The following is a 27,031-nucleotide window of genomic DNA, read 5'->3' as shown; positions in this document are numbered from 1 at the left end:
TTGTTGCAACCGATGGGGAGCCTACACCACCCGAGGGTACTCCAGCTTATATAGTCATGGAAGAGAAGGGTATTGCGCCTTGCTTATGGATGAAACAATGACGCAAATTAACAGAGAAGGAGGGATGTCTAGCGTTCCCAGAACATGGGACATTTAATCCAAAGGTACTGGAAAATTTGAGGTGGATGTTAAGTACACAGAAACCACCTCCGAGACCAGCTCAGTATGAGGCTTTGGCAATTCGGGACTTGATGGCTCTTAAACATAGACAAGAAAGGTTTCAGAGAAGACTGAGAAGGGCAGAGAAATCCTATGCAGAAGCTAGGTGGGATAATGAGAACAAATTGTGGAGACGGGGAATTGTAGACGGATTAAAATTATTCCCAGCAATAACACAGGGAGAAGAGACGCAGGGAAAGAAAGCCTCCTGTAAAACCGACAAAGATTCAGGGAAATCTAAACAGAATAAAAGATCTTGGGAAGAGGAAGATGATTCAGACGATGAGGAATTTATGGACAGATTATTACACGATCGCCCGCCACCATATGCGGTGAGCGACAATGCTCCAAGTACTAGCTTGGATCCTGGGAACCAGACGCAGGAAAAGGGAGTTACTGATACAGCACAGACTAGCGATACAGCTTCGATACAGAATGGTGTCAGTGTACCCACTGCACCAGACATACCGATACAGTTGCAGCCTCCACCGCAGATACAGAGAATCTATCCTGACGTCCCAGTGCTTGAATTTGATAGTGCCGCCAGACCCGATATACACGAAGCCAAAGATAATACAGATTGAATCAACTCCGAAATTAATATCTCAACCACAACCATAGCTGATACCAGGGTACAACCCTGTAGCAGGTCCGCCATTAGTGCCGGTTCCGGGTACATTGGAACAGACCTATGGAGTTGCTGCTCCAAGAAGTCTGGGTCCATGTCAGACACCTGCCGCTATATCGTTACCCATTACTGTCGGTCCACCAGTGCCATTATATGTACAAGGTAAAACGGGCGTGTGTGATCTGGGAGTGATGACTCAGGAGGCGATAAGAGGTGGGTCCATAGGAACTCCAGAGATAATGGCCCCCGGGGAACTAGTAATTGAACAGCCTAGGCCCTTAATGGACCTTAGTCCAGTAGGAGCACCTCTCGAAGCAATGCGTCAAGCAGGTTTGGGAGTTTTAACTCCACAAACCATGAGCACGAATACCTCACATTCCCCAATGATGCATGCAGGGAACATTTCACTGCAAGGTTTTACAGTTCAACAGTTAAATGAATGGTTAGAAAAGACTTATACTTCACAGAAGACCGCAGTGGTTACAGTTGAACCACAGAAAGAAAAATAAGATGAATACCTGAACTTTGTACGATTAGGACGGAAGCTGCTGAGTTGGTAGAGGGGACAATGGGAGTAAATAGATAGGCGTCCTACACAGAGGCAGAATTGAGATACTTATGCCCCAAGATTACCAAGGAGGTAGGCAAAGTACATCAAAGATTAGCGAACTTAGCAGACAAATACAATATCGATATTGGAAACACTAAACATTTGAAAAGAAGTTACAGATTAGATTTCGATTCAAAAGACTTTGAGCATATGAGGTCTGCAGGAATGAAGGCACATTTGAGAGAACTGTTGCAAAGCGCACAAATTTGGGGTGCACTGGAAAAATGGGAAGGCAGATGGGCAAAGAAAAGAGATAAGGGAAAGGGTGACAGCCCAGGGTCTAATCAAGCCAAGACCTCACCTGATTTGGAATCGGTAAAAATATTACCTATGAGAGAGACGGCTGGTGGTGTTTTAGTTCATGTGCCTTGGACTAGAGGAGATATTCTATCTTTTACTAATGACTATCCCAGATTGAGGGAGAAGCCGATCGAGTGGTATCAACAAACAGATAGATTTGTGAAACTTGCAAAGTGTCTCTGGGAAGACTTGAACACCTTGTTTGAGATCATTGTTCCGCATGATTTGTGGTTCGAGTGCAAGAGAGGCGTTGATTGGCCGACAAAAGAACCAGCAAGGGATAAGGTGACTGGAGCACCATCTGAAGAGGTGATGAAGTATTATCATAAAGTGATTGAGTTTTTGAAACAAAAGGTTTTGCCGAAAGTGACTGATTGGCAGAAAATCGACGGACCTCTCAAGAGGCTAAAGAGTCAATACATGCTTATTACGAGAGATTGTTAAAAGCGTTTAAGCACTACAGTGGTATGAGACTATTGAATCAAAGGACATGAACCACCTTGTGTTTAGATTCGTTGAAGGACTGAGACCAGAAGTTAGCCAAATGATTAAGAATCATTTGATTTGTTGGCAAGCTAAACCGATTGATGAGGTGTTGCAGTATGCAAAGTACTGTAGTGATGAGATTGAGTTAAAGCAGAAAAAATTGAAGGAAAAGGTGATGGTGATGCAGATAAGGGCTGCACAGCCAGGAATACAGGGAAATGGAGTACAACAGATAATACAGCAGCAACCGCAAATGAATGGTGTGTTTCAGACCCAACCGAGGCGTCGAGGTCGAGGGTTTGTGAACCGTGGTTCAGACATGAATACTGTTGTTATTCAAAATGATGTTCAAGGGGCGAAAAAGATGTCACCATGTCACGCGTGTGGGGGCGTGGGGCACTGGAAACTGGAGTGGCCGAATATGGTGCAGGATGGTGCAGTTCAGCAGAGCACTAATGTTGGTGCATTGCAAAATTCACGAGGCCCAAAAATAAGACATCAGAACCCAAATTTTCAGAACAACTTGGCACAAATGCAAGGGGTACAGCCCATGCAACAGATGCAAATGCCGCGTTTTCAGTCAATACAAATGCAACCAGTGCAGCAGCAGATTCCTATGGTGCCTAGACAGCAAATGCAATTACCAATGGCTCCGATGGCACAGCAACAGGTGATGCTTCCTCAGCAGGTCACAGGCCAGGTAACAAATCAAAACCATACTGTACAACAGTTCCCATTGCGAGGTGAAAATGGCATGAATGAAGATTGGTCAGATGACAGCTCAGACAGTGAAGAGTGCAGGCTTTCAGCCTCCTTAGAGGTAGATCAGAGAGGCCCATATGTCGAGGGAAAGGTGATGGGGTATAAGGTTTCATTTCTGGTTGACACAGGAGCCACACGCTCTACAGTCAGGAGTGCGGAAGTTCCGAGATTACCACTGTCAGGGCGTACCATACGAGTGGTTGGAGTAGCAAATCAGTATCTGACCAACCCAATTACAGATCCAGTACAGGTTGAGATTGGCAACTTCCAGGGACTACATAGGTTTGTAGTATGTGACTCAAGTCCGGTATCCCTACTGGGAAGAGACTTACTGTGCAAGACAAAATGCTCAATTACCTGTTCCAATGATGGAATTAAGGTACAGACTAATAGTGACGATGAAGGAGATGAAAGTCAAATTTTTGAGGAAGAAGCAGGAACAAATGAGGACTATCCTCTGATTACTTTATTCCCAATGCATACCTTGATCGACTTACCTGTCGAATTGCAAGGGACAGTAACAGAAAAAGTGTGGGACTTAACTGGGAAAGAAGTAGGATTGATAAAAGGATGTAGAACCAGTTAAAGTTCACATAAAACCAAATGCAGAGTTCCCACAAGTGCCACAATACCACATGACCCAAGATGTTCTTATCGAAGTGTCACAAATAATTACAGACTTTCTCAGACAGGGAGTTCTGAAAGAGGTTTTGAGCAGTCCATGTAACTCTCCCATAATGGGGTTAAAGAAGCCTTGTGGAAAAGTTCGAATTGTGCAGGATCTGAGAAAAATAAATTAAATTGTGATAAAGTGTTGCCCTGTGGTGCCTAACCTAGCTGTAATAATGTTTCAGGTCCCCTGTGATGCTGAATGGTTTACCGTAGTAGACCTGTCACAAGCTTTCTTTTCAATACCTCTTCATGAGGACAGTCAGTTTTTGTTCAGTTTCAAATTCCTGGATAAGGTGTACAGTTGGTGCAGAATTCCTCAAGGGTTCTCTGAGTCACCATCCATCTTCAATCAGATATTGAAGAAGGATTTGGAGCCACTGGTGCTGCCTTTTAATTCAACTCTTGTGGAGTACATTGATGATTTGCTAATCACGTCCAAGACAAGGGACAGTTGCAAATATGATACCATTGCATTACTGAATCATCTGGGAAAGAATGGACATAAGGTGTCACCCAGAAAACTACAATACTGTCAGAAGGAGGTGAAATATTTGGGACATTTGATTGAGAAGGGTTCCAGGAGAATATCAAAAGAAAGAATAACAGCTGTCTTGCAAATGAACCCTCCAACAACAAAAAGAGATGTCAGGATGTTTTTGGGAATGGTGGGCTACTGTCGCCAGTGGATACCCAACTTCTCAATCATTTCAAAGCCATTAATAAGACTGACAGGAAAGGAAATCAAGGATGAGCCATATACTATAACCTTGTCAAAAGAAGAGCTCGAATCATTCATGGAATTGAAAGAATGCAAGTGCAGGGCACCAGCATTGGGAATGCCAGACTACGAGAAACCATTTCTGTTGTTTTGTCATGAACGTGATGCTTGTTCTTTGTCTGTCTTAACACAGGTCCACGGAGATGCAAATCGCCCTGTAGCATATTTTTTAGCTACCTTGGACCCTGTCGCAGCAGCCTTACCGGGTTGTTTGCGTGCAGTTGCAGCAGTTGGTCAGAGCCTTTTACAATGCGGAGGCATAGTCATGGGATACCCTCTAACAGTAATGGTTCCACATCCAGTTGAAATTCTGTTAACTCAAACTAAGACTCAGCACATGACAAATGCACGTCTTACTAGGTATGAGACGATCATACTGGGGCCACCGAATGTCACGCTTAGGAGATGCACTGTACTGAACCCGGCAACTTTACTTCCAAATGAAAATACTGAAATACTGGGGAAGAATTTGAACATGATTGTCTTGCGGTGACTGAATTGTGCACCAAACCTCGTCCAGATATTCAGGACACTCAATTGAACGAAAATGACTACATCATGTTTGTTGATGGGTCCTGTCTTAGAGACTCTGCCTGAACACTGAGAGCTGGTTATGCGGTATGTACTATAACTGGCATCGTCGAAGCCTCCTGGCTCGAAAGAGTGTTTTCCGCACAAGTGGCAGAACTAATCGCCCTTACTAAGGCATGCCACGCAGCTGTAAATTAGAAAGTCACCATTTATACTGACAGCACATACGGATTCGTAATCGTACATGATTTTGGCCAACTTTGGTCACAGAGGGATTTTATGACTTCATCTGGTTCTCCTGTGAAAAATGGTGAACAAATAAAGGATTTGTTGCATGCGATTCAGTTACCTCTTGAAATTGCCGTGGTGAAATGCAATGCTCACATTAGATCACAAGACTTTGTGTCAATGGGAAACGGCTATGCAGATCAAGTCGCAAGATTCTGCGCATTGAACTGTATATCGTTCAAGGAGCAATGGGAATTGTTACCACAAATTGAGAATGACACATGTTTAAATCTAGCATTGCGGGTAGTTGACACACTGGATGAACTAAAAACATTACAAAGTCGTGCAAGTAAGGAAGAAAAACGCTCTTGGCAAAGAATGCAATGTGTGCAGAGAGCTGATGATTTATGGGTTTCAGAGGAAGGAAAATTAGTTTTGCCAAACAGCCTTCTATCCCAATTTGCCAGACTCTACCATGGGCAGGCACACCTGGGAAGAGACGCCATGATCAGGTCATTTAAAATTGATTGGTTTAACCCAAAATTCAGACATGCCACAGAAATTACTTGTCACAGATGCATTATCTGTCAACAGATGAATGCAGGAAAGGGAACTGTGGTAACTTTGAGCCATATTGGAAGAGCTGGAGGTCCATTTAACAAAATGCAAATGGATTTCATTGAAATGCCTGTTTGTGGGGGACTGAAGTATGTGTTGGTGATTGTGTGTGTTTTCAGTCATTGGATTGAGGCATATCCCACACGTAGAAATGACAGCCTTACAGTAGCCAAACTACTACTCAGGGAACTGATACCAAGATTCGGGTTTCCGGTTTCTATAGAATCAGATAGGGGTAGACACTTCGACATTGAGGTGATTAAACTCCTGTGTGCTGCACTCAACATTGAACAAAAGCTGCATTGTAGCTATCGCCCCGAAGCATCAGGATTAGTAGAGCAAATGAACGGTACTTTGAAATCGAGAATGGCAAAAATGTGTGCAGCAACTAACATGAAGTGGCCAGATGCCTTGCCTCTAGTGCTGATGTCAATGAGAAATACCCCAGACAAGAAAACAGGACTATCCCCACATGAAATCCTTATGGGCAGAGCTATGAGATTACCAGCAGTACCTGCAAATGCAGTAGTGAATATTACAGATGATATGGTGTTGGATTACTGCAAAGGTTTGGCTGATGTGATTCGCTCTTTCTCTCACCAGGTGGAAGCTAAAACGTTGCCACCGATCGGAGATCCAGGCCACTCTCTTCAAGCCAGTGACTGGGTGGTTGTCAGGAAGCACGTGAGAAAATCGTGTCTAGAACCACGTTGGAAAGGGCCGTATCAAGTAATATTGACGACTACTACTGCCGTAAAGTGTGCTGGGGTTCCCAACTGGATACGTGCCAGTCATACAAAAAGGGTAACGTGTCCTGTTGATGAGGAACTTGAAGTTTCCGGCACAACAACTCTAGAAAGAGAAGTCTCAGAGCCAGAGAACAGTCAAGAAGAAACTGAGACTACCGGAGAGCCCACTGAGAACAGCCTTGTCCCTCAAACAGTTAATGATTTCGAGAGAGGTGACAGAGTGCCTATCTCAGAAGAAGCAACAGGAGAACTAAGTCAAGGAGAGGTTCTCCCAGAAGCAGACGGATACGGGTTAGAGTTCGAACCCGGCACAGAACCAGAAGAAGAAGAAGAAGGAGAAATTGTAGAGAGGAATCAGAGCGAACCAGAACCTCTTGAACCAGTTACAGGTCCATCAAGAGAAAACACCATATCACAAGAGAAGGGTACTGTCCAACGTCCTGAAAGGACACATCAAGAAAAGACTCATAGAGGCGACAATTGGCCAGATAAGCCACTCTTCAAGGTAAGAGATGTATCAAACGACACAATAACTGAAGAGAACAATACATCTAGAGTGGATCATCTGAGAGAAGGAGAACAACGGGGTGAGCGAAGGTTAAAGAGAAAAAGAATCGCAAACAGAAGATATACGGGTCCTGAATGGGCATATGCTACAACTTCTGAATGGCAACAAGAATTTCTAGCATTCTGCTTTGATCGAGAAGTACCAGGGCAATACTATGGTTCCTGAATGAATCAGAGCGAAGCTTGGTTAAAATTCTGGAAAATATTTAAACTGATAAGAGACATTATAAACTACCGGAAGTGACACTAAAAACTGGATTGACTTTAAACCTGATTACGAAAAGCTGCTAACCTGATTGACAAAGGAGGTCCTGGAGTGAGTGAAGACGCTGTAATATACGCTGAAGAAAAAAAAAAAAAGAGAGTTTTTATCCTCAAGTTGATTGTTGATCTGCTATTCTGATTCTATATAAACATGGCTTACAATAGAAATAGTAGCAAGGGAAGTAAGGTGTGTGGTTGGTTAGGTCTTATAATAGGTGTTGTGTGTGCAGTAATAATTGTGGGAGTGATTGTAGGAATGCCGTGGATAGAGAAAGAAACTATTAACGCTACTTCAAAACCTGAAACTACCACACTAACACCATGGGAGAAATTTGAACAAGATGCAAGACACATGCATGAGGGAACTAATGCAAAAGGGGAACTTTCTACTAATGGAGGGAGTTACTTATCATAGCCTCCCTTTAACCTATGGGATTAGTTGTAGCTTGCTATTAACAAGATTTTATAATCAAGAGCATGTGCAATATTTTTATTCAAATTTGGATGTTGTGTTTTCTTTTGTGCCTGTGATTGAATTTTTGAACAAGTTAGCTAAGGAACATGATATAAAAATAGTTAGGGGATTCTTTGAACCAACGCTTACATTTGGAACTGCCTATGCACACCGCAATAATTTGACTTGCTTATTATCGCCTGTAGAGAAAAGCTTCTTAGATCACACAGATGATAGACGCAAAGCATTAAAAGAAAGATTAGAAAAAGGATTAGAGAAACGCACATACGCAAATGATTATGCTTACACTGCAATCAAGACACAAGGCAAATTAGCTATAGATGCATTACATGTAGGTAGGCTTTGTATACATAGGCCAAAATCTGAACAGGATAATTTGTGGGAACGGGTGAATGCAGGTATGTGTTTTTGTTTCAGAGTAAATGGACCTTTATGCTAAATGGACAAGATCCAGCAATTCCTGGAATCTATTACATCTGTGGGCTAAATGCTTATTACCGTCTCCCTAAGGGATGGTATGGGACATGTTATTTGGGGATAGTATTCCCAAAGATTTACCAAATTGATGACCTAAAGCAAATACCTAAGACGTCTGAATTACAACATCCCAGACAGAAACGAGAATCAGTGGCGGCTGTCATTGGTGATATATTTGGAGCTATAATCCCATCAGTAGGGGTTATCTTGAATTCTATGAAGATTCAAAAGTTGTCTACTATAGTGGATAACATGCTGACAAATTTTACAGGGGCTATACTCCTGATGGATACTGAACTTGCTGCAGAAAGGGCTATGACTCTTCAAAATTGGCTTGCTTTAGACATTCTTTTAGCTAAAAGTGGAGGGGTCTGCAAGATGCTCAATGAGCGTCATTGTTGTTCATTTATACCAGATAACAGTAAGAAGATTAGAAGTATGCTTACTAACCTTACTAGAGATAGTACAGATTTGAAGGATTTGAAAGAACTCAGTGTTTGGGAGAAATTTGGAAAGGGAATTGCCAGAGTGGGGAGCTGGTTTACCAACATTTGGAATGGGGTACTTGCAAAAATATTGATGGGTCTATTAATTGTCCTGGTCTGTCTATTAGGATTATGGGGGGCATGCAAAATCAATGACAAAATAAAGAGAAATTGGACCAAAAGAATCAGGAGAAATGAAGAAAGTGAAAGAGAGAAAATGTTCAATGAGATTTGGGAAAGTTCACATAAAGGGCAAGATGTTCAAATGCGTATTATGCGCAAGGTGAAAAATTAAAAGTCAAAAGAAAGATTTGTGTGATGACGAGCGTCATCAGAGGAGGGACTGAGAGAGCGTAGTCTAAATATTACATATATTAGATGTGAAATGCTTATACCTAACAATGCTGCATACAAAAACGATCATAAAATATTATTTGTTTAAATGTATTCTTAACATGATTATAAGTGTTATATATACTATTGCGCACATAAACTAATGTCGACTATAAGAAATATTTGCTTGCATTATGATTAATTGAATATGTTAACTCCTACGAAGATTGCATTAGAACCCATGGGCCTTAAATTAGCGTGAGTTGAAGTTTTAGCCGTGTAGCTCTCATATTAAAGCATATTTTCTGTTTTTCAGTGTGCTGACTCGTAAAAGGCCATGACCCAGCATGTGTTCTTTTTCTTTGTTTTATGTTGCAAGTTATGCTCCGTTCCCATCCGCATGCTAGCTGCCTTAGTATAAGTTGTATACGTTTTGCAACAAATGTAGAAACATTCAAGGATGTTTTACCATGGAAAAGAGAACTTTTGACCTGAAGAACGTGCCAAAGGATGAAGTAACCCCGGATGTGCCACCTACGAAGACATCAATTATGAAGACCAATCAAAACGTTATAAATTATCGTGGGGTGACAATTTGGATTACCTAATGTATAATTTGATAGGCTAAAGATAGTGGGGTATAGCTATTATCCAATAGAATTTTGGGGGAATGTATTGTGGAAAAGGGATAAAAACTCATGACACAGAAGGGTCGTTAGAATTAGGTAGGGAATGATGTCGATTGCATCCAGAAACTCTGTCACTCTGTTTGGTGATTTGAGACTTAGACAAAATCATCTTCATCCATAGACTGCCCCTTTACACTTTTCCTCCTTATGAGGGAAGTGTCCCCTTTTCCTTAGACGAAATAAACTGTTGGCGATCTAACTGATGTCCTGAAGACGAAGACTGACCCTGTATGCTGACTTATTCCGAGGAGGGTAATTATGACAATGCTATTGTAATTTGTCTGTTTGCGTTTCCTTTCTAGGTACCAACTGCTGTATTTTTGGATAGAGACCTTAGTCAGATGTTTTCCAAATTTATGTTCAAAATTATTTTGCATGAAGCCCAACATGCTGATGCTAATTAGTGGTTAGGCTAGGTGATCACTTTGACTGACGCAAATAGACATGACTGACTTTGTGCTATGCTGAACTGAGACGTATATAATATCCTATGCACTCTGATCTATGCATATCTTATGTTGGTTCTCGTATGTTTGTGATTTTTGCATTATTGAAGTCTTATCATAGCAGTCGTGTTGTCACTTTGCACATATGCTTCTTGGTTTTGAGATTGACACTTCTATTATTAGATTGTAATCAATAGGGAATAAAATTCACAAAACTTCAATAAAGGTGTGGTTATTCATGGCTGAAAGGTCATGGTTGCGCTGAACAGTTTAATAAATGTCTTTATCCAAAGTAAAGTATATTGTGGTGATATATGTTGATAACGTCTTTGACATATTGCTTAACATATTGATCAGTTATCTCGTTCTACGGTGTCTCACCACTGGGTCAAAAGATTCATCGGCCTAAAACGATTCCTAATGTGTATAAAATTGACATAAAGGGACGCGTTATCAGATCCGATAAATGTTTCTGGCACAACGTAATTTGGAAGACAAGAAGCATCCATTCGCAGTTTCATAAATATATTCCCAGTTTTTAAAAGGTTTCTGTGGTTTATTTATGTCACAATTGTAAACTGAAATGCATGCTGAACAAAAGACATTAGTTTTGAACCGGTGGGGGGACCAACAGAGTGGCTTAGGTCGCCACCAAAACTAACTGTCTCACTCTGCAGTGGATCCATTACTGATGCTCCGGAACATTCTCTTCTAATAGTTTAAAGTGTCATGTGAAGCAATTGTTAACACTGATTTTATCAATGACATTATTAATGAATATTCATGTATTTTGAGTGCATAGAAAATGTAATGATATAGAGAAAATAATGCACACACCTGAAAGTGTGACCAAGTGAGTGGCTGCCAATAATCACAAAGTGTACTTATTAATGGTTTATTAATATGAAATGTTGAGCTTTTGTTTGCTAAATGTAGTTAAATGTCATATTTAGGATTGTGGGTTATGTATTAGCTTTATTAATTGTAGGCCTTAATTTAGCAGAGGTCTGGGCCTAGTTGCACAGCCTCATGTCAAGCTGCATTTCTTAGGCGTTTAATAAAATGTCTGCTTAGAGAATCAAATTGTGAGTCTCCACTGTACTGTCCATGTGCTTGTAACTAAAAATCTTTCTCATGAGAACTGTTTGCTAGAAGATGCTGTACTAGCTAATGCAACATTGTTTAATGTAATGTGTGTGAGACTAACTTTACCATGACAGAACAATGACCATACTGACTGGAGTATAAACTGCAACAATATTGTTACTTGACGAGCTGGATGAATGATAACAAGACGAGAGAAGCGAATCATCGACATGTGAACCATGTACTAGTAGAAAATGTAGATTTTAAGTTTTAGGGCCAGATGTTTCAAGCGTTTTTGCATTCGCAAACGGTGTGAATGGCCGTTTGCAAATGCAAAAATGCCTTTTCCGATGTATGAAAGGCATTCGTAGTGCCAAAATAAGGAATAGCAAAAATAGCGATTTTTTGCGAATGAGACATGAATTAGCGTGTCGCAAACAGCGTATCGCAAATAACTATATGAATTACAGAATCACAATTTGCAAAATGCAAATTGCGACACAGATTAGCAATCGCAGATAGAGATCTGCTAAATCGTGACGTTATTTGCGATACGCATATTGTGACAATCAAAAACGGATTCGCAATGCAATGCATTTGCGTGTTGTTTGCATAGCATCCAGTACGTTGGTTATTTGCACCAATCCCTGTGCAATGTCCCGACTGCAATGTGCCTATTCCACCTGTGTGGTAATGGCACGCCGTGATATCAGGGCTGTAGAACTTGTGAGCCGATTGACGGATCTACAGAAGCTATCAAACCTTCCCAAATATTGGTGATGGCGCTTGCGCTGGCTCTTGCGCTCCTGCTGTATCTCAGTGCAGAGTTCCCCAATGACCTGTATCAACTCCTTGGTGTTTTCAGCAGCTGTTTGTTGTCCTTCAATCAGAGTCTCCAACTGCTTGTGCAGTAACCCCATATTGCTGTTGTGGGACACAAACTGTCTATGCAGTGACTTCAATTGTTTTAATTGCAGGCGCTGCACTTTCAACCTGGAAGCTTCAAGTCCGCCAAAGATTGATGGGCCCACTCCTTCATATGTGCACTGTCTGCCTGCATCGTGGCACCTCCTGAGGGAAGTTGACTGTCGCTGGTGCTGGAACTGCTGTCTTCCTGTGGGACTAGCCTCTGGTGGTGGTGTGGGTTCGTGTTCTGGCATCTCATCTGAGTCCAGGTTATACTCTGGCAGTGGTAACACCCTTGCCCTGCATCTAGTCGGAACAATACTGTAGGATTCACTGGTATTTGAGTCAGACTGTGGCTGTGTTTCTGCTTCCCCCACTTTTTCCGATCCTGCAGCAGCAGGGACCGGGTCATCTGCAAGGACAATGTGCAGCATGTCAGTTCTAGCATTTTTCACAGATTTCCGCACAGTTGCTTTAAATGTACAGATAATTTGTGTCACCCTGAGTAGTTTGTGGTGTTTCGCTCTGTGGCTGACCACTATCCTACTATTTATGTTGTGTATTCACCTTATGGTTCTGTACTACAACTCCCATAAGGCACAGTTGTGTTGTATGTAAGATGTGACATGGACTACTTTGCACTGTGCATGAAGCTATTTTCTATTTCCTAAGGGGCCTTTGTACATGCACATGTGGGGATGCACATAATTACTGTCCTTACCTTTGCTGGTGCTGGGTGTCCCTGAGGTGTCAATGTCAGTTACACCACTGACAGCTTCTGGAAGCAATGTGGACTCCACCAGGTCTTCCATAGGGGTGGACGGTGTCTGGGTGGATGGTCCGCCTCCGGTGCTCCTTGCCCCCATAAGCCTGCTAGCCACCCTCTCTTTGGCACGAGACCAAAAGTCGTACCATCGCTTGCATATCTCCTACACAGTGCGCTGCACAACACCCACTCTGCATATTTTTGTCTGGATGTCAGACCAGAGTCTCCGCTTCTCACTCGCACATACTTGGAGTGAGTTTTTGCCAAATAGTCTATCATAGTTCATAACAACCTCCTCAATAAGCACCTCCAATTCAGGCTCACTGAATTTGAGCTTCCTCTTCCTGTCTCCCTTCTCCTTCCCATTTCCAGCATTGGCCATGTTGCAGTTTGGTCCTGGCTTACTCACAATGCTGACTCCCTGGTGCTGGGCTGTGTCTTTCTCCATGCTCCTGTGGGCGTGGCTCCTGGAAACAGCATGGGCTGACTCACTTCCTGGTTGTGATGTCATCAGGCTGTTCCGGTTTGATTTTTTCGCTATTTGAGATTTTTAATTACCGAATCGCAATTTTTTTTCGATTCGGTATTTGCATCTCGTAAATTGTGTTTGTGAATTTTAAGAAATCGTTATTAGCGATTTTCAAATATGATACATCACTTTTTGCATTACTTAAATTGCGATTTCTTAAAAATCGCAATTTGAGAATCGCTAATTGGAATCTTGATACATCTCGTCCTAAGTTAGTTTGGACCAAGTGTGAACATGCTATCCCTTGACCAATAGGGACTTGGGAAGTAGTTTTAGGGAATCTAACAGCCAGACTACTCTGAGAAGAAGACACCATTTTGCCAATTTCTCGGCTTGAAAAGAGACATGCTTAACTTTACTGCTTAAAGACTGCGTTTTCTGAACTTTGATGCTGAATCCTGATGCCTTGCTGACCAGACTGATGTCCTGATGATGAAGAATGTCACATCTTACTGATCCAAATTGAGGATAGGTATATTGGCTAAGATATTGTTTGCTATATCTATTTGCTTTTGTTTCTAGGTACCAACCGCACTATTTTGATAGAGCCATAGTTAGATGTTTTTTCAAATTTGTGTTGGCTAAATTGTTTTGCATGAGGCCCAACATGCTAATTCTAATCTGATGTTGGTTAGGGAGCTCACTGATGAAGTTTGTTAAATGAAATAACAGCTAATGTATTTTTTTGCTGAATCTAAATGTATGTAATCTCATTGCGCCGTTGTTCTTGTTATTAATTTGCACCGTTATTTTAGAATGTGTAGTAGCTCAAGCTTTGATTAGATTGCGATTCTTTAGCCGTTTCAGTCAGCCAGTGTTGTTTCTCTATATTTAGCAATTGATTTTGAGATTATCCTACATAACTTTAGCTTTGTTAATATAGGGAAATAAATATTCTAACTTTCACATAAAGGTGTGGTTATTCATGATCGCAAGGTCATGGTGTGTCACAATTACTGACTGAAATTTATTTTTAACTGGTTCTGTGCCGCGGACGTAATGGTTACGTCCCGCGGCACAGTACTCCTGTGCCGAGGATGTAACCATTACGTCCCGGCACCGGAGCTTGGAGGGAGCGCCGTGGGCTTCCACCCACCCCTCCCATGGCAGGGCTGGAAGGGGAATCGCTTCCCCTTACACCCTGTCCCCCTCCAAGTGACGTCTGATGAAGTCAGCGCATCAGAGGTAAACTACCGACGAAGGAGATACAGATTATTTTCTCCTCTGTACGGGGGTAGGGGAGGCAGAGAAGCATGAAAAGGGAAGGAAAAGCCTTTCATGTCTCTTTGAGCATTCCTGCAGCACGAGCGCATAGCGACCGTGCTGCAGGAATGCATACTAGACACCAGGGATGTTGGTTTACCATAGGTAAACAAAGAAGGGGAGCGGCCCCTTGGGCAAGGGGGGCAATTTCTTATAAGACCATTTCTGCCCCCCCCGGGTGCAGATTGACCTATATTAATTAGGCCAATCTGCCCCCAGGGAGGCCAGAAGCCATTAGGCACCAGATTTTTTATTTTATATGTTGATAAGGGGAGCGACCCCTTAGGCAAGGGTCGCTCCCAGGGGGGCAATTTTTTTATTAGGCCTTTTGTGTCCCCCCTGGGGGCCTATCGGCCTGTATTAATTAGGCCGATCTGCCCCCAGGGAGGCAGAAGTCCCTAGACACCAGGGATGTTTTTTCTATTTTTATTTATATTGATAAGGGGAGTGACCCCTTAGGCAAGGGTCACTCCCAGGGGGGCAATTTGTTTTATGAGGCCTTTTCTGCTCCCCCGGGGTAAGATCATACTATATCAATTAGGTTGATCTGCCCCCAGGGGGGGCAGAAGACCCTAGACACAAGGGTTTTTATTTTATTTTATTTGTATTGATGAGGGGGGCGACCCCTTAGGCAAGGGTCGCTCCCCAGGGGGCAATTTTTTTTATTAGGCCTTTTCTCCCCCCCGGGGGCTGATTGGCCTATAATAATTAAGTCAATCTGCCCTGGGGGGGGGGGTGCAGAAGCCACTAGACACCAGGGAGTTTTTTATTTGTATTTATATTTGATAAGGGGAGCAACCCGTTAGGCAAGGGTCGCTCCTGGGGGGCGGGGGTAAATTGGGTCATTTCCGCAGGTCAGCCTATTTCTATTAGGACAATCTGCCCCGAGGGCAGAAACCACTTAGGCACCAGGGATTGGTGTGTGGGTATGTGTGTGTTTTGTTTGGGGGGTAGCCCCTTGGGCACATTTCGCTGCCCATGGACGCACATTACTGTTGCCCATATCTGCCCGCAGATCGGCCTAGTTTTGGAAGGCCCATCTGCCCCCAAGGTGGGCAGAAAACCCACCAGAGACCAGGGAAGATTGTTTTTCAAAATAAGAGGGCGGAGGTATGGCCATACCCCCACCCCAAATAAATGGGTCCAAAGTTGTTCTGCCCAGCAGTGGGCAGATGGGGCAATTACCACAGATCCACACCCCGGGGGCAGAAAGTCTATTAGATGCCAGGGAATTAAAAAAAAGATAAAAAATAGTGTGGTGGTGGCTAACAACCAGCATCGGCATGGTTATGCCCCTACCCCAACTGAAGGGGGCAACAGTCTTTCACCTCTCCCACCGCACACTAAAACATCTTATCCCATGGCAAGCAAGAGGACATTTGATTATTTGGGGTTTTGGTTTCACATTTGGGCCACGAGAGCTTGGCTAACTCTCAAAATCGTCCCACTTGGAATGGTGAGGGCTGCACTTTTTGGACTTTGGGACGCTGCCATGTAAAAAAAATCCACAAGACCTAGACACATCTGAAAACTAAACATCTGGGTGAGTCCAAGGTGGTGTGCTTCACATGCACCCGCACCATTTTCTTACCCACAGTGCCCTGCAAACCTCCAACTTTGCTGGAAACCACAAATTGTTTTCCACATTTTGATGATGGAGCCTTCCGGAATCTGTAGGAATCCACAAAATTCCTACCAACCATCATTGTGTCATCTATACCAATAAAAATTCTGGCCCACTTGTCAGCCTAAAAATGTTTTTTTTTTCAAACTGCCCTTTTGGACCTGCTTTAGTTCTGCCTCAATTCCAACATGTTTTTGGCTCTTCCCTGTCACAGGCACTTGACCCACCTACACAAGTGAGGTATCATTTTTAGACTTGAGGGGAACGTTGGGTGGTAGGAAATTTGTCCCGGTGCGGTGATCCCACACAGAAATGTGGGAAAATTTTGTTTTTTCAGCTAAGTTTGAGGTTTGCTGATCATTCTGGGTAAGAAAACACTGGGAGATCCATGCAAGTCAAACCTACCTGGATTCCCTCGGGTGTCTTGTTTTCAGAAATGTCTGGGTTTGGTAGGTTTCCCTGTATGACTGCTGAGCCCAGGACCAAAAATGCAGATGCCCCCCGCAAAAACAGGTAGTTTTGTATTTGGTAATTTTGATGTGTCCAGATAGTGTTTTGGGGCATTTCCTTTCGTGGGCAATAGGCCTACAAACACAAGTGACGTACCATTTTAATAGGAAAACATGGGGGAACACTGAGTGGAAGGAAATTTGTGGCTCCTCTCAGATTCCAGAACTTTCTGTCACCAAAATGCAAGGAAAAAGTGTTTTTTAGGCCACATTTTGAGGTTTGCAAAGCATTCTGGGTAACAGAACCTGGTGAGAGCCCCACAAGTCACCTCATCCTGGATTTCCCTAGGTGCCTAGTTTTAACAAATGCACAGTTTTGGTAGGTTTCCTTAGACGCCGGCTGAGCTAGAGGCCAAAATCCACATCCTGGCACTTTGCAAAAACCAGCTCTGATTTCTTTGGGAAAATGTGATGTGTCCATGTTGTGTTTTGGGGCATTTCCTGTCGCGAGCACTAGGCCTACCCACACAAGTGAGGTACCATTTTTATTGAGAGACTTGGGGGAACGCTGGGTGGTCGGAAATGTGTGGCTCCTCTTAGATTCCAGAACTTTCTGTCACCAAAATGCAAGGAAAAAGTGTTTTTTAGGCCAAATTTTGAGGTTTGCAAAGCATTCTGGGTAACAGAACCTGGTGAGAGCCCCACAAGTCACCTCATCCTGGATTTCCCTAGGTGCCTAGTTTTAACAAATGCACAGTTTTGGTAGGTTTCCTTAGGCGCCGGCTGAGCTAGAGGCCAAAATCCACATCCTGGCACTTTGCAAAAAACAGCTCTGATTTCTTTGGGAAAATGTGATGTGTCCATGCTGTGTTTTGGGGCATTTCCTGTCGTGAGCACTAGGCCTACCCACACAAGTGAGGTACCATTTTTATTGAGAGACTTGGGGGAATGCTGGGTGGTAGGAAATTTGTGGCTCCTCTTAGATTCCAGAACTTTCTGTCACCGAAATGTGAGGAATGAGTGTTTTTTTTGTCCAAATTTTGAGGTTTACAAAGGATTATGGGTAACAGAACCTGGTGAGAGAACCACAAGTCACCCCATCTTGAATTCCCCTAGGTGTCTAGTTTTAAAAAATGCACAGGGTTGGTAGGTTTCCTTAGGTGCCGGCTGAGCTATAGGCTAAAATCCACAGCTAGGCACATTCCAAAAACAGCTCTGTTTTCTTTGGGAAAATGTAATGTGTCCACGCTGTGTTTTGGGGCAATTCCTGTTGCGGGCGCTAGGCCTACCTACACAAGTGAGGTACAATTTTTATCGGAACACTTGGGGGAACCCTGGGTGGAAGGACATTTGTGGCTACTCTCAGATTCCAGAACTTTCTGTCACCAAAATATGAGGGAAAAGTGTTTTTTGTGAAACCTTTTTGAGAACCTGGTGAGAGCACAAGTCACCCCATCCTGGATTACCCTATCTGTATAGTTTTAAAAAATGCACAGATTTGGTAGGTTTCCCTAAGTGCCGGCTAAGCGAGAGATCAAAATCCACAGCTAGGCACTTTACAAATAACAGGTCAGATTTCAATGTAAAAATGTGATGTGTCCATGTTGCGTTTCCTGTCGTAAGAATTAGGCCTACCCATGCAAGTGAGGTACCATTCTTATCAGGATACTTGGGGGAACACAGAATAGCAAAACAAGTGTTATTGCCCCTTGTCTTTCTCTACATTTTTTCCTTCCAAATGTAAGACAGTGTGTAAAAAAGACATCTATTTGAGAAATGCACATGCTAGTATGGCCCCCCACCCGGAATTCAGAGATGTGCAAATAACCACTGCTTCTCAACACCTTATCTGGTGCCCATTTCGGAAATACAAAGGTTTTCTTGCTAGCTATTATTCACTCTTTATATTTCAGCAAATGAATTGCTGTATACTCAGTATAGAATGAAAACCCATTGCAAGGTGCAGCTCATTTATTGGCTCTGGGTACCTAGGGTTCTTGATGAACCGACAAGTCCTATATATCCCCACAACCAGAAGAGTCCAGCAGGCTTAAGAGTATACTGCTTTCAAAAATATGACATCACAGGAAAAAATTGCAGAGTAAAATGTGGAGAAAAATGGCTGTTTTTTAATCTCAATTTTAATATTTTATTATTTCAGCTGTTATTTTCTGAAGGAAAGCCTTGTAGGATCTACACAAATTACCTCTTGCGGAATTCAGAATTTTGTCTACTTTTTAGAAATTGTTAGCTGTCTGGGATCCAGAATTGATTTCACACCCATTTCTGTCACTAACTGGAAGGAGGCTGAAAGCACAAAAAAATAGTAAAAATGAGGTATGTCCCAGTAAAATGCCAAACTTGTGTTGATTCAAGTATGCCTGTTCCTGAAAGCTGGGAAGATGGTCATTTTAGCTCTGGAAACCCTTTGTTGATGCCATTTTCAGGGGAAAAACCACAAGCCTTTTTCTGCAGCCCTTTTTCCCCATTTTTTTAAAACAAACTAATGTTTTGCCATATTTTGGCTAATTTCTTGGTCTCCTTCAGGGAAACCAACAAACTATGGGTACCTCTAGAATCCCTAGGATGTTAGAAAATAATGGACGCAAATTTGGCGTGGATAGCTTATGTGGACAAAAAATTATGAGGGCCTAAGAGCAAAAGTGCCCCAAATAGCCAAAAAAAGGCTCAGCATAGGAGAGGAAAAGGCCTGGCAGCGAAGGGGTTAGTGTTATTGATTGTTATTGATTATTGATCTGCATGTGTGGGATATATGGTGGGAACATCTTAAGCGCAGTCAAAAGGTCTATCAACCTATTCGTGTCATCTGTAAGTTTACTTATTAAGGTCAGACACGCCAGCACATGCAATACCTTTTTGTTTAGGGATTCACTTGCAATGTAATTTATGGAAATTCAAGGCGTACAACATTAGTATGGCTGGTCTGAACTTCAACAATATATTGCATTGACCTATATGTTATGCTTTTAGGCATTTGTCACATTCAACACATCACCTCAGGTTTTAGTGTGCTGTGGTTGTATGGCAGAATGCTGAGCATAAAAATACTGTCCTACAAACATATTGCAGCTAGAATATCCACTACCACAATTTCATGAAGGAATGCATAATGTATAAGTGCAAATTTGCTATTCTTAACTCGTCTACTCACCTTGAAGATATCCATATGATCAAGGTATATATAAGGAGTTAAGAATAGTAATAAGGGCCATATTGACTTAAAAAAGGAACCCAGGGTTCGAAATTATAAGCCAGTTACAATAATTAATTCAGAGTATTAATTAGGATAATTAGTATAGTAAACAGTCTGAGGGGCTTACTGCCTTCAGCAAAATTAATGAGACCCCTCTTGTTCTGTATATAGAACATTTTAATTTGGGAATACATTTACTCAGGGTCTTAGGGCTGCAGACAAGGGATGCATGTAATAAGATCATCAGACTAAATCAGAATGAATGTATGTCGGAACAACGCATGCTGGAACAACGCATGCCTGAACAACGAGGTCGGAACAATGACTGCATTGTTAGCACTAATGCCTTTACCACTAATGCCTTAACAACGATTTTTTGTTGTAAAGGCATTCCTGGTAAAGGCATTAGTGATAGGCATGCATGGTTCCAGCATGCGTCCCAACAGTTGAAACCAGTGCGCCCCCACCCCTGAAAATGACCGTGACCGCCCCACCGCCTCCTCTAAAATCACGCCAACCCCCCACGCTTGCCCCTAAAACTACCCCAACCCCCCATCTGGTCCCTAAAATTACCGCAACCCCCGCCCTGCCCCTAAAACAACTCCAACCCCCACCCCATCCCTGAAACCTAAAGTACCCCCACCCCTAAAACCTAAAACCACCCCGCCCCTAAAACTACCCAGAGCCCCCCACCCCTCCCCTAAAACCTAAACCCCCTGACCCCCCCACCCCGTCCCTAAAATTACCCGACCCCCCAACCCACCCCTAAAATCTAAAACCACCCCCACCCCTAAGATAACCCCCAACCCCACCTATCCCTAAAACCTAAACTATACCCAACCCCCACCCCTAAACCTAAAACCACCCCAACACCCCACCCCTAAAACTACCCGAGCCCCCCACCCCACCCCGCCCCTAAAACCTAAAACCCCCCAACCCCCCACTCCACCCCTAAAATTACCCGGCCCCCAACCCACCCCTAAAACCTAAAACCACCACAACCCGACCCCCTAAAATGACCGCACCCCTGACCCCGCCCCTAAAACCTAAAACCACCCCAACCCCCACCCTTAAAACCTAAACCACCCCAATCCCCCACCCCACCCCTAAAAACCTAAACTACCCAGACCCCCACCCCCACATACAAAAAATATACGACACTCCACCCGCCCTTAAAACTAAAAATACCCCTCACCCAAACCTAAACCGCCTGGCCCCCACCCCTAAAACTAAAAATACCACGACCACCCACCCTCGCCCCTAAAACTAAAAATACCCCTCCCTCCCTCCCCGCCCCTAAAACTAAACCACCCGACACACCCTCTCCTAAAACTAAAACTCCAACCCCCACCCCGCCCCTAAAACTAAAACTATCCCGACCCCCCACCCGCCCCTAAAACTAAAAATACCGCACCCCACCACTAAAACAAAAACCCCAACCCCCACCCCGCCCCTAAAACAAAAAATACCCCTCCCCGCCCCTAAACCTAAACTGCCCGATGCCCCCTCCCCTAAAACTAAAACCCCACCCCACCCCTAAAACTAAAACCCCAACCACCCACCCCGCCCCTAAAACTAAAAATACCCGACCCCCCGCCCCTACAACTAAAACCCTAACCCCCCACCCCGCCCCTAAAACTAAAAATACCCCGACCCCCACCCCGCTTCTAAAACTAAAACCCCAACCCCCCACCCTCACCCCTATAAGTAAAAATACCCCGACCCCCCAGCCCCTAAAACAGCCCCACTTACCTGATTCATCGCGTCGTCCTCCTCAGCCAACTCCCTTGTTCTGTGCCTTAACCACGCATGTGTGTGGTTCAGCACATGCGTGGTTAAGGCACAAAACAACGAAGTCGTGGTTAACGAAAGCGTTGTTCCGCTTTCGTTGTCCATTACTTTGTTGTTGCGGAGTCGTGGTTCAGGGCGTTTCCCGATCAGAACACAGTAGGGAACAAGACAGGGCTATTCACTAATAAGGGATTGGGAAGTTTTCCTGCAAAAGTCTATTCAAGGAACTATGTAAAATGAGGGATTAAAACGGTACAATTTTTTTTTCTTTAATGCTCATTATCTTTGACACAACCATATATTACAGTTATGCATAGATTCCTTGATGACGAGAATATGAATTTTAGGCAAGCAATTGAACCCTAGAGTTCCTAAATGAATGCAAGCATGGAGGGTCAGATTGACAGAGGTGCCAAATGTCTTACAGGTTTCCTCAGGAAAATTTGAACCTAGACGTGCACTGGACTATGGTGAAAAAATAGAAGAACAAATATTAGTGGAAGAACCATTCGAGCTCACGACAAAAAAGGACATATATGCAGACAATTTAGTCCATGATACAAAGCTTATTATATTTGGAGAATATATCAATCAAATCGTATAGTCATGGTTGTAGAGGCAGATCTGAGATGGTTATAGACACATAAAAGAATACCCTATCTAAACTCCGAAATGAAGAATGCAGACTAACTAAATATACACAATGAATATATTGATAGTAAACCCTTCAAAAACTTTAAATGAGCATTCATCAACTATGTATTCACCGCAACTTGAACACCAGGATAAATCCCATTGAAATGCTTAAATTAGTTGAATGTTCGAAGTTAAGCATTTTCTACACCAAAACCTTTTTAAATATTAAGATTTTGCTAACTTAAATTTAGTTTTGCCTTTCTACCTAAATTAGAAGTCATGCTCACTACGCCAGGTTTAATTAAGGTTCCGCTTTGGTGAGCTTTAGAGGAAGTTGCACATCAAATTGGCATGTGCAAATCTCAAGCAGTGCTCATTGAATCTCACTTTCAATATATTTTAGGAAAGGTTGAACACTACTAGTTTACTACGTTCTTAATTGCTTGGTTCAAGAATTCATTGATAAATCAATAGCGCCAGATTATAGTTATGAATGCTTGAAGGCAGGGAAACTTCTACATTCTTAAGGCTAACTGTATTATTACTTTTGCTTATGCGTGTAAAACTATAAATTATTTTTACCCAATGTGTATGTTTAAAATTGGCTAGTTGTTCCGGATATGACAAACATGGGCGAAGATCTTGTAATGCTAAGCTGTATTTGCTATATTAATAGCACAGTAAAGTTAAGGTGTAAATTTCACCATATAGGATGGTTAGCCTGTACAGTCATTAACTAATTAAAGTTTGACTCACCTTTTAATACATTATAGTTCAATGTTGCTCTGTAAATGATGAAAACTTACCTTTTATACGAACATCAATGTACTGTTTAAAATAAATAAGCACTTGCAGCTCAGCAGAAATTGTAGTTTAAGCAGGCTAGAATGCCTCGGACAGCTTCCATCCAGGGTGTATGTGATGCATATGTTAAAATTGAAAAAAACATACTGGATGCTGAGTGTCCTGTAAAAGTTCCTGTTATTTTTGTGCAGCCATTGGTGAATTTCTATGGCTAGCGATGGGGCCAAGGCTCTCTGCTACTACTTGAGAGTTACGTTTTTAGGAAGTTTGGTTTTTAAATCAAGCATCACACCTGGCCATTCACAGGTACTGGAGTACATTCCCATAGAAAATAATGGAGGCAAGGACTTAAAATAGCACCATATTGGAAATAATATTAATTACATTAATTGTACCTTTAAAACAAAAAAAGGATGTATTTTGTTTGATGGTAAAAAAAAATCAGAGAGGAAACAAATATGACTATGGCGCCATATAGCTTGTGTGCCTTGATTGTGTGGTAGTGGTATATTCTGTGCAATGAATGAAACATTCTAGGAAGGATCTAATGAAAACCTCAATTTGAGTACAGCAGTGAGATGTGCTGTCTATGAGAATGGTGAACTGCATTGCACTTCAGAGTAGCATTGTTGGACCTGACATCCTTGGTGTAGCTTTCCCCCAACATTTTGCCTTCCATCATCCCATTTATAGTTGTTAACAGGCTGGGACGTCTCTCACTTGCTAGGTGGGAGGACCTCTCACTTACCACATGTGAACATCACAAAGGCTCTGCCAGAGCACACCCACAAAGGGGTTTGACACTATTCTACTGTGACCCCAGGCAATCTGGGGCTAGGGCAGGGAGGCTGAAAATTCCAAGCATCTCTCTGGTAGATATTTTCAGAACATTCTCCTAGTGCAAAGTAGGCCCAAGGTAATAATGGACTCTCAGAACCAGCTCTTCAGTACTCCTCTGGACTTGTAGAAGACTCAGAAAGACTGATTTGATGCTCTGCGAGAAGGATTGTTACTCTATTGCCCTGCTGCTTGAGTGAAAGAAGTGGACTTGCATATAGAACTCAGGACAACCAGAGTGACTCCAAGGTCTAGTTGGATCAGAGCTTCAGGGACAGAAAAGGCTCCAACCAACTGGATCTGTCTGCTATGCGTAACAGCCCCAAGTGGTGCTACCCCAGACCTGGACCCTTGGCAGTGGGCATGAAGGTGCTCTACCAACCCAGCTGTGGTTCTGTGAAGAAAAAGCATTTGTGTGACAAATCTCCTTGCAGCTGCATTGAGCGCACCTAACTAGGACTCATAGCCATAGCCTGAACTTGTGGCTTTGTCCCAGTCTGGTGTGACTGGATAACCCAAGTTGGTGCTTTTTGCTTCTAGGCACTATTTTTACTTAAAATTTTGAAATTAAATATTTTCTGTTCTACTGACTGGATTTTTGTTGGTCTCAAATAATTTATTACATTTCATTAGATTTTTCTAAATTTGTGTTTTATTTTTCTTGTGTTGTGTTTTCACTTTATTACTTTTTAGAGTACTGCATAAATACATATTGATTCTAAGTTAAGCCTGAGCCAAGCTACCCGAGGGTCAGCAAAGGTTAACTTGGCAACCCTGACAAAGATTGTGATTGCTGTCTGAGTACGGGTGCACCAGGTTCACTGGGTCAGAGCGGCTTTTTGGGCTGTGATTGGGCTACTGGAGGGTGGAGATAGGGGGATCCTTTATTCTACATCCACTTCATAGTCAGTCTGGCCTTGCCCTTTTTGTAGGGCAGGAAGGGTGTTGAGGGTTTTAGCCGATCGTCCAACTTCTCAGTTATTCAATAGTCCGGCACAGGGCTGTACTACTTTAGTTGTAGTCTGTCACTTAACATTTAATCACATCAATGCACATCCCTTATCAGTTACTGGTCACAATCAATATTTTTTTTCTTTTGTCTTTTTTGTAGGCTGGCCCTCAAGGACCTCTTTGCTGCAATTATCTGCAGTGACTAACATCCATAAAGGGGGGGGTCTAAAAAGAAATCCTGTTCTCAACTGACCCATCAGGATATCCAATGTGTTACACTAGTACTGGTTGATCTCTAAAGGGACGTTCTTACTCAATTAATCACACTGGTTAAATCCTTAAATGAAGATCTTTTCCATAGAATTGAATTGTTAATTTTTAATTTAAAAAAAGATCTGTTTGAGGGCAAGATGATATCATTATGTGGCTAACAGCCTCTTAACATACTCAGAGTCCCTCATACAGTAAACAATCCTCTTCCCATGACAGAAGAGTCAAAGTTTACTCATTCTAAATCACTACATAATCAACTGTGACATAACGGGCAGGGTACAGCACAATCTGGTCCTGTTTCTGATACACTTGTCTCTAATCATGTTGTTCCACAACCTAGGTTGGCCCCCTCTGATAAAGTAGCTTCATCTACTTGAAAGCAGACAAACAAGTGCTATGTTCAACTGCGTTTACATCTTCTTCCAGAGTCAACCCTGATAGAAATGGGTTTTCTGGTTGGCAGTCAGTTTGCACTGGCACAAGCATTCAGGCTTATCTCAAAGGCAATGTGTCAAGTATTTGTACCAACACACACAGTAATCCTTTGAAAACACTACAAAATGGACACCACACCTGTTTAGAAAAATAGGTAATATTTATCTACATCCAACAAGACCAAAACGATAAAAATCCAACAAACACAAGTCAAAATATGAATTTTCAAAAGAATAAGGTGGTCATCACAACCCTGGCGGTCGGTGTTAAAGCAGCGGTAAGACCGGCAACAGGCCGGCGGTAAAAAATTGCAATTACGACCGTGGCGGAAACCGCCAACAAAGACAGCCACTTTAACACTCCGACCGCCACGGCGGTACAAACAAACAGCATGGCGGTCACCGCCAACAGACAGGCGGAGGACAATGTACCGCCCACACTATTATGACAGGCCAATCCGCCACCTTTTCCGGGGCGGATTCATCGCGGATAAAAATACGGCGGAAACAGGAATCCCAAAGGGAAAATGCTCACCTCTACACACCCCACGAGGAACGAGGATGCCATGGATCCGGAACTCCAAATTCTACCTGCAATAGTCTTCCTGCTCCTCTACCAGTAGCACGAATGCCGGCGGCGAAGACCACGGTGAGTACTGCACCTACGACACAGGGGAGGGGGGAGGGAAAAAGCAGGGACACACACATGCAACACCCCCACCCTCACCCACTACAACACACACACTAATGCATATCAATACATCACAGTTACACCCCCCAAACCCCCCGGAAGAATGCAAAGACAATAGAAAATGAGTGTAACCATTGTAATATATTAGAAGCAAGTAGGCAGAAATCTATATATACACCATGTAAAAAATATATACCAAGCATAGTAGTCCAGGTAGTGCTCTAAGAAAGTCCGTGGAACACTGGGACCACACGGTATGGGCGAGGCCCACACAAGATGCCCGACCATGACGGAGAGAACACTGCAGGGGCATCAGAGAGCAACTAAACAGGCACCTCAGGGGGAGGGAAAGGGGGGGCACCTCAGCCGCTTGAGTGCACAACGCCCAATCCACGCGGGGGCCACATGCCCACTGTTCCATCCTGGGGAGTGCAAAGCCACAGTCTCACAAGTCTCTACA

At 43.0% G+C, this 27,031-nt stretch overlaps 1 protein-coding gene across 2 annotated transcripts in view; it reads right to left on the bottom strand.

The window, feature by feature from the left end:
- Positions 1-27,031, bottom strand: part of CNTNAP2 (contactin associated protein 2) — a 2,759,350-nt gene that overhangs the window by 421,612 nt on the left and 2,310,707 nt on the right. The gene's annotated exons all lie outside the window — the stretch shown is intronic.

Source organism: Pleurodeles waltl, chromosome 10 (genome assembly GCF_031143425.1).
Source record: "Pleurodeles waltl isolate 20211129_DDA chromosome 10, aPleWal1.hap1.20221129, whole genome shotgun sequence".
Classification (NCBI taxonomy): Eukaryota; Metazoa; Chordata; class Amphibia; order Caudata; family Salamandridae; genus Pleurodeles; species Pleurodeles waltl.
Note: the sequence above shows the minus strand (reverse complement) of the source record. Positions and strands in the feature narration are given on the sequence as shown.